Source organism: Silene latifolia, chromosome X (assembly GCF_048544455.1).
Source record: "Silene latifolia isolate original U9 population chromosome X, ASM4854445v1, whole genome shotgun sequence".
In the NCBI taxonomy this organism is placed as follows: Eukaryota; Viridiplantae; Streptophyta; class Magnoliopsida; order Caryophyllales; family Caryophyllaceae; genus Silene; species Silene latifolia.
Window position 1 is genome coordinate 96,737,935 of NC_133537.1, and position 9,627 is coordinate 96,747,561.

The following is a 9,627-nucleotide window of genomic DNA, read 5'->3' on the forward strand; positions in this document are numbered from 1 at the left end:
TGGTGACAATCCGCACGGATTTGTCACTCAGCAACACATCTTCTTCTTTTCTTCCCTTTTCTTCATAAATTCCTTGGGGATTTCCTTGGGGACTCAAGGATCCTTTCTCAACATTGCTCTTCTACTATAATATGTACAAAGGCCTTCTAATCTTGTCTCTCCTTGATGCTTGGTCATTGAATTCGATCAATTTAGTCTCGTTTTGCCATGAAAATGAAAGATTCTTACTCCTTTCCTACCAAGGGATCAAAATCTCAAAGAATATGCAAAACAAAGAACTAAAGATAAGAAATGACCGAAATATGCACTAAAAAGCATGGGAACAAGGCTAATTCGGGGGCTAAATATGCGCTAATTATGGTCACATCAAATATCCCCAAACCGAACCTTTGCTCGTCCCGAGTAAAGAGGTGACAAAGACTAGGACCAATACTAACCTATCCTAATAATAGCCGATATGAGACAATTAGCGGGTCTCACTCCGCCCCTTCAACTCACAACAAGACAACCATGAGGTAGGATGCCTTCTTGCAACGCAAGGTGGGTCTTGCCAAAATGGTGACACATCCAAACATTAAGCACACAAAATCACATAATGGATGCATCTACAAAAAGAATAGCCACTTCCTCATCAAGTGGCGGAGGCACTAAAGAGGAACAAATTTAAGAGCATGTAATCCTTCACAAATACTAGTTCAACAAATTACTAAGGCTAAGAGGATGGCACCAAATCACCTCCAAATGGTGTTAAACTAGACTACTTTCGTCCTCAATTTCCAAATGCTTTCGTCAAGAGCGATCGGATGGTGGTGGAATGATGATCCCTATGATGCTAGTGGCATATGACATGACAAGTTTCGAATTCTCTACAAAAGTAAAGGTCATGGATCGTCCCAAGCTCGACCAAGTGGCTTGACAAAAAGGCTTTTTGGGAATGAAATGCTCAAATCTTTATTCACAACGTGTGGATATGATTAGTATTCAAAATTGTCCTCATTTCACTTTCACATTTCAAAAATTTAAGATGGGGTTTGTCCCTTCCGGGCTAGTGTCCTTTGCTTTCGCCAATCGCTTATTAGGCAACTGGTTAACCTCTAGACAATATCTTTTCGGGGTGATAGTCACTCTGTCTCTGGGCGGCCGAATTCACAACCGTATGAGGGCCCAATTCAATGGATCCCGCACCAAAGCACATCGAAGTGGTACGCCTCCATCAAAACAACTTAAATTTCTCATCTTTCAACAATTCATAACATTTGAGGCTTCCTTGGCATTACATTACTTCCACATGACAAAATTTCTTTGAAATGAGCACTTCAAGCTTATTGATAGAAAATATTTTTGGGTTGCCTTACCACAAGGTCAAACAAGGTCACCTAGACAAGTTAACCAAGTCCACATCGCATCACGGGGTTGGATAGGTGACTCACATGTAAACCCTTGACTAGGCTTTGGGTCATGGGTCAAAAGACACTAGTATGACACTATCTAGGGTGTTTTACAACCATTCTAGTAGGCAAAGTCTTAAGTTGAACAAGTATTTGTAATGCCTTAGTTGCTCTTGTCAAAGTTCCTAATTAGGCATTTTTCAAAACATTTCTAAAATGCAACTACATGCCATGATGCAATTAATATAAACATCCTAATACAAGTGATGCTATTACTAATATGACATATAAACTAAATGCAAGTCCTAGGCTCACATTGTTATACCGCATCAATCAAAATAAAGCCACATAGTCATTAACATAAAGAGGAAAAAGGAGATTGGAAAGATCATACCATGCGGTCTTCGTGATCCTCATGTCTCGGATGTGGCGTAGTCAATCAATGTGAACAAGGATAGAACAAACACCATATATACAAGACAATATATACAAGACTACAAAAGGAAATAAACATGTTTTTGGGTTTTTCAATTTTTATGATTTTTGAAATTTTTCAATTTTTTTGGATTTTTGAATAAGAGTTAAATGTTAGAATTCCCGTCCCCACACTAATATGGGCATTGTCCTCAATGACCAAAATGATGGAAATTATGCAAAGATGATGCATGATTTCTACACTAAATGCAATCTACACTACATGATGCATGGTTTTTGTTCTGACGGAGAGGATAATTTTGATTACCTCCCGTTGTGTATGCATTAACTTCCCCAAACCGAGTGAGACACTATTGCTAATGTCCAAGGATGGGTGTAGTTCAGGCACACACTATGCAATGCATGAAACTAATTTGTCATTTTGGATTTTGAAAATGGGAACAATAAAATGAGAACACCTCAATGGTACCGAGGTGTGAGTCCTCTATGGTGCTAGGACTACTCCAACAATGATCAAAATTATAATTAAAACAAAGAGAGAAATAGACAAACCATGAGAGGGTAGGAGTCTCCAAGGCTTGCTAATCTTCCATCATGCTATCACCATAACTTTCCTCATTAGAAGTGGCCACATTGCCACTTCCCTTGTTATTTGCTTCTTCACTTTCTTCCTCATCTTGCTCATCATCATCTTCACCATCCTTTTCTCCTTCTTCACTTGCTTCTTCATCAATGTTATCATCAACTTCTTCATCATTACCAACAACCTCATTGTCACCCGAAACGACCCTAGATGCACCCGGAAATAGGACTTCTCTATCCGCCCAACTAGGCAAAGGACAAGATGGATCAAGTAGTCCTTGCCTAGCTAAGTGTAGGAGGGGTGGATATTGAGCCAAGTAAGCATTTTTCCGATCTTCAAAGGCTTGCTTGTGCATTGCTTGCATGAGAAGAGTCACATAATCATTTCTAGCTTCAACTCCTTCCGGCTTGAACTCTTCATACTCAAAGGGGTAAGGTGGTATGACAATGGAAGAGGAGGGAGTTTCAAGATCACCCTTTTGTTGTTGAATAATATACTCGGCCTCTTTAGAAAGGGGAAGTAGATAATTGGTCCGGTGGACGCTTAGACGACAAATCTTCGAAGGCAAGGTGAACGATCTAGCTTCACTAGTGAGCCATCCATACTTAGTGTCAAGGGGGTTATGGGCAACCCACTTGTACTTGTGTATCATAGTATGCAAATCAACAAGATGGCCACCCTCCTTTGCTTTGTACTTGTTATCCTTATTGAAGTTAGGATCAAAGTGCTTAGCTAGGATAGTGACTAGGCCGCCATTGACAATAACGGTATTGCCCTTCTTCCCACAATCAATGTTGAGCCATCTATCTACCAAGAGCCTCAAAGAATTGTAAGGCTTGGTGTGTACTCTTCCAATGTTCAAAGCCGATTCAAGGAGAATAAAATCAAGTTTGGTGAAATGGTTGGTATCTTTCCTAGCAATTATGGTGTTTCCCATGACCTTGTGCCATACTCTTATGCCCGGATGGTGGACCAAAAGAGCACGGCTCGCATGAAAGTCCTCAAATTTCCTCCCGGAAATTGCCTCCCAAAGAGGTTCGGGGTCATACTTTCCATATTTCTTAAAATAACGCGGTTCATCACTAAGACCCAAAATTTCACTCAATTCCCTAAAGGAAATGCGTTTACTAACATTACTTAGATGAAACTCGAGATTCTCCCTATTCTCGACTTTGGTGACTTTCAAAGAACTCAAAAATTCCAAGGTAAGGGAGGGGTATGTCAATTCCTTTGTTTCAAACAATTTCTTTAACCCCATGGCTTTGAAAAAGGCTTTAGTTTGCTCAAGAACACCCAATTTTTCTAAGGTATCTTCACATATAAATTTGGTGGATTGAATTGATTTCCTAGAAAACTTGGCAAAAGTATTTCTATGGGTTTCGGAAATAAAAGTTACCTCCGGATAATGCAAAAGTTGATCGATTTCCGGAGTAGAAGGTGTTGTTGCTCCCATAGAAGGAGGTTGTTGTTGTTGTTGCACTTCCAAGTTTGGTGTTGCTACCACCATAGCCAATGCTTTCTTTGTTTGAAGAGCCTTTTGCCTTTGTGAGAGTGCCTTAGCCTTTGGTACCTTTGTTGCCTTTGTTGCTCCCTTAGTCCTTGCCATTGATGAACTAACCAAGAAAAGAATGAAAAATCTTCAATTTGTAGTATACCCAAATCGATTTAAAGTTGAAAGGCTTTGCCTTTATGAAATCAAAAATCGACTTAAAGGTTGAAGATTTTGTGCTTGGTTTTGATTTGTATTGAAGAAGGAGTGATTGATTAGTTGTTAGAAGGATGATTTTATTTGATTTTGGTGAATGTTGTTTAGGGATTTTGTTTTTGTGATGGAGAGGATGAGGGTTTTGATGTTGTGGGTAGTGTTTATGAATGAATGAATGAATGAATGAAGGAAGGTGGGAGGGATTTTATAAAGATCGAAATTTTCGAACTGCAGGGGCAATCCGTGCGGATTCTGCCCAATCCGTGCGGATTCTGCTCTTTATGGGTTGTATAAAACTCGCCTAAAGACGGGCGGATTCATAAGAAGACGCTCGGATTTTCTTGATGCGGGACGGGCGGATTTGGCTGAAGACGGACGGATTTCAGTCCAGGAAATTTTTCTTGTTTTCCTCAGCTGCAAAGACGGACGTCTTTCTTTCAAGACGGGCGGATTCTTCAAGACGGGCGGATTGTTGGTCAGGATGCCCGGATTCAGTCACAGTCAAAAATTTTCAAAATTCAGCTCAGTTCAGGACGGGCGTCTTTTCTGCAGTACGCTCGGATTACTGAAGACGGGCGGATTCTTCCCCTTGTACCCGGATTCAGTTCCATCCGTGCACAATGCATTTCCCTTACCATTCTTCTATTCTTTCTTCAAATCTTGTGTTCTTCATTGTGGGGGCACTACTAAGGCATGGATGGCCTAGGCAATTGTCATCCCCACACTAAGGTAAAGCACTACACATCAATTGAAATTGTTAGTCCCTCCCTCACTTCTCTCAAACATGACAATTATCTTGATCAAAGTAAATAAAAATCCAAAGATGACAAAAAATGCAATACAAGAATTGAAATGTAAGTTAGGGAGTTAGAAATATTTACAAGTGGTGGTTTAGGGAGGACTCCACCAAACTCTCATTCTTGATGAGATGTCAGGGGGGCATGTCCAAGGTGTTGTTGATGTTGCTCAACACCTTGAAAAAGTAATCGAAAGCTTGTACATTATCATTGTAGAGGTCTTCAATAGACCTTGGCCCTTGTTGTCGGTCTTGATCGATGGCATTACCAATGTAAGGATTAAAAATCCCTTCAAACTCGTTGTCCCAAAGACCACAAACTTCATTAAGTTGATCATTGAAAATCTCTTGCTTAGATGGAGACAACTCTCCCAATTTCTTCTCTTGGCCAATGAGGCCATTCTCTTCTTCCTTGGTTGATCTTGATGAGCTTTGCAAGCTCTCCTTGTCACAATTCACTTGCTCTTTGAATGGAGCATCTTCGATTTTCTTCTTCCATTGGAGTTCCGATTTCTTCCTCTCATCCTTTCGGCTATAATGATCAATCATGAAACATGGTTCATGCAAACGAGGAGCTCTCATAGCCTTGTCAAGATTAAAAGTTATGCTTTCATCTCCCACTTCTAGAGTGAGCTCACCATGTTTCACATCAATCACCGCACCCGCGGTGTGTAGGAAAGGTCTTCCTAGAATGATTGGAATGTTTGAATCTTCCTCCATATCAACAATGACAAAGTCCACCGGGATGAAAAACTTCCCAATTCGCACGGGGACATCTTCCCATATCCCTAATGGTGTCTTCGTCGATCTATCGGCCATTTGGAGTGTGATGTTTGTGCATTTAAGCTCTCCCATCCCCAACCTTTTACTCACCGAGTACGGCATGACACTCACACTAGCCCCTAGATCACATAAGGCTTTGTTGATCGTCGTATCGCCAATGGTACACGGTATTGAGAAGCTTCCCGGATCCTTTAACTTTGGAGGTGAACCCCCTTGAAGTATTGCAGTACTCACCTTAGTGAAGGCGATAGTCTCAAGCTTCCGGATCGACTTCTTCTTTGTGAGGATATCTTTCATGTATTTCGCATAGGCCGACACGTGATTGATTAATTCCGTGAAAGGAATTGAGACTTCCAAATTCTTCACAATTTCCATGAACTTTCCAAGTTGATCATCAAATTTGGGCTTGGCTTGACGACTTGGAAAAGGAAGTCTAATCACAATGGGCTCCTTCTCCTTGACCTTGTCTTCATTTTTCTTTGATCTTTCTTCTTTTGATGATTCTCCATCTTTGGAGCTTTGCATAATTTCTTCCTTTTCACTAGCTTCCACAACTTCATCCTCAACTTGCTTCTTTGGTGCTTCATACCTTGTACCACTTCTCAAGTGAATGGCACTAACCATTTCATGTCTAGGGGGATTACCTTGAGGTGGTAATTGCCCTTTTGTCTTTGTGAGCTTGAAGATGCTAGTTGAGTCAATTGTGTTTCCAACATCTTGGTGTGAGCTAGAATGTTGTTGATGGTGGTTTCCTTTGCTTGGCTATCTTTTTGCATTTGAGTGAAAAATTCTTGTTGATTCTTTTGCATTTGGAGGACCGCTTTTTGGACATCAAAACCTTGGTCATTTTGATGATTGTATGGATTTTGATTTTGGTAACCTTGGTTTTGATTGTAAAAGGGTCTTTGATTTTGGTTTCTCATGGGTGGTGGAGTGTATGTTGTTTGAGGGTTTTGAACATTTTGGCTTTTGTATGAGAGATTTGGATTGAATTTGGTGTTTTCATTGTAAAAGTTGGAATAAGGGGTACCACTCTGGTATGCTTGGAAAGCATTCACTTGTTTATTTGTTCCCCTACATTCACCTTGGTCATGTCCCAAAGTTAACAATTCTCACATATCCCACTTGGGATTGATGAGGATGCCGTCATGGCATTAACATGATGCTTTGATGATTTTGAGTTTTCTTCAAGTCTAGCCATAGCTTTTTCGAACTTCAAGTTGATTGTGTCAATGTGAGCACTAAGTTGAGCACCCAATTGAGTAACGGAGTCCACTTCATGCTTTCCTCCTCTAGTAGCCTTGCGAGGTCTACTATATTATGAGTTATGGACTGCTATTTCCTCAATCTTGTTCCATGTTTGATTGTCATCAACTTCGGTGAACATTCCATTCGATACCATATTGAGAATGTTCCTAGAATCTTCATATAAACCATTCCAAAATTGTTGTACCAAAAACCATTCGCTAAGTCCATGGTGAGGACATGAGCGACAAATTCCCCTGAACCGCTCCCAATCTTCATACAAGGATTCTTCATCCCTTTGCTTAAAACCCGTAATTTGAGCTCTTAGCATGTTAGTCTTTTCCGGTGGGTAGAATTTTTTGTAGAAAGCTAGAGCCAACTTTGATGCGTGTCATTTATATGATGTTTTACATCCCATTTTACACGCATTTCAGAGCTCATTCTTGTAGTTTATGCTACATTTCTCCCTATTTCCGTCTACTTCCGTATTTTGTACATTATTGCAGAAATGTGAAGAATCCAGCGGAAATCAAGCTAAATCCGTCCCCGAGTATCTTGCATTGCATGTGACGAGGAGTATTTGCTTAGGGAACGAGCTTGGTGCGCAATTCAAGACCAAAAGAACAAGTCCACGAGTTTTAAGAAGTCAAGTAGCAGCTCAAGTGGTCGATCGACCATCACCCTCAGTCAATCGACCAATGTTCGGGTTCGAAGCTACGACACCGAGGACGATCGATCGACCGATCTATCGATCGATCGACCCAACTGCTATTTCAGACGAAAATTAGAAGACTGAGGAAGCGCAAGCCCGTGATGCTAGGTTTAGGAAATAATAAGTTACGTTACTGTCTATATAACGTAACCTAGAAACTTTTAGTTATCATCAAGCCTTATTATCAGAAATTACATTCAGTTTCAGTTTTATCAAGAATTAGGGTTCAGAATATTGGTTTTGCATCGGATTTTCATTCGCGGTTTTAATCTTTCCTCTGAAATTTCGGTATTCCCTTGTTCTTATTTCAGTTCATCTTTATTGCATTCGTAGAAATAGATTTGCTAGTTAGTTCCCCGAAAGCCATAATTATCATCTTATGCAATTTCTTTATATCATCAATTCAAGCATGAATCCCGTAGTTTTAATCTTTAATGTTGTTATAGTTTCCATCATTGCCATGAGTAGCTAAATAATTTGTGCTAGGATGTAGGCGAATTGTAGCATAGGCGGCATCAGATTAGACACGGCCTGAACCCGCGTGTTGGTCGATCGACCACCTTACCCGGTCGATCGACTGACCTTGTGAGCTTTATTTCGTTTTAATTGATTTTAATGTTGTGTTTAACGAATCGAATGCATGCGACCAGTTAGATGCTTATTTTGTGACCGACCCGTTAGATCGAAAGATAGGGTAAGTCGTTGGACCATCAATTGAATCGACTAAACTGTGCTAAGTTCGAAAGATAGGTATAGTTTAAACCATTAGTCACTTTTCAGAACGAAAGTTAGTATTAGCGATATTAGGGACCTATAGCGAGATCGAAAGATGCTATTTGTTAAGAGTGGACCGAGAGGACCTCTTTATTTCCCGCCTCACCTGTGTTAGCTCAGACGACTTAGTTTGCTGCCGCCGAAGTTATAATGAACCGATCATCCTAGTACCCCTTCTTAATCTGTTTAGTCCATCTCTTTTTAGTTTATTATCTTTATTTGTTCTTAGCTATAGACCATCTCAACTCAACCCCCACAATTGTTACCTTAGACTAAATATAAATCAGCTAGGATTTACATCTGCCTCCTTGTGGTTCGACCCTGTTACCACTAGCCTAGGTTAGTCTTAATAGGAATTATAAATATTATCTTTGGTACTCACAACGATGAGTATCAAATTTTGGCGCCGTTGCCGGGGAAGCAATAGTCCTAATTTTAGTTGTTTTATTTTTTAGTCTTTCTTAGTTTCAGGGACTTCTGTTCCTTAAACTTTTCTTATATTCTTTTTGTAGTTTCCTCTTATGCGCGCAGTCACAGGGTGGTGAACTAGTGCCATTTGACCCTGAGATAGAGAAATCCTTGCGCGAGTTGAGACGAACACAAAGAGTACTACCGACAGAGGAAGAGCTGAGTACTCTGTCAAGCTATTACGAGCACAATCTGTTCGAAGACGACCCACAGTCTTCACCCTTTTCCACTTCTTCAGCCGAGACAGTTACTTCTCCTGAAATTCCAGTCATGGCCGAGGAAGCAAGTATAGCTAGTCATTCTGAGCCGACAGTGAAAACTTATACAAGGGGTTCGAACTACCGGGAGATGCCAGGAAGTTCGAACCAAAGCCTTCATACATTAGCATGGTTGAGAAGAACCGATTCGGGGAGCCGCAAATGAAGATGCACTAAGCATATGGAGACCTTTATTGACTACTGCTTTCCATACCCCCACCACGGTGGCGTGACCCAGGACCAGATCAAGGAGACTATGTTCATCTTCTCCTTTGTGATCTTTGCAAGGAGTGGTATCAAGATTTAGACCGAACCGTTCAGGGGATCACCGATTGGAATACATTGGCATTGGCATTCTACAAGAAGTACTTTTCTGCTTCAAGGACGATTGCTATTAGAGCTCAAATCACGGGCTTTGAACAAGGGCCAGATGAGAATTTCCACGAAGCATGGGTCCGATTTAAGAAGTTGGTGCGAACCA

The 9,627-nt window shown here is 40.7% G+C and overlaps 1 non-coding gene across 1 annotated transcript; it reads left to right on the plus strand.

The window, feature by feature from the left end:
• Positions 1-7,159: 7,159 nt before the first annotated feature.
• Positions 7,160-7,266, plus strand: LOC141624279 (small nucleolar RNA R71). Its single transcript, XR_012534087.1, has one exon. It is a non-coding gene; the product is annotated as a small nucleolar RNA R71 (small nucleolar RNA).
• The last annotated feature ends 2,361 nt before the right edge of the window (positions 7,267-9,627 follow it).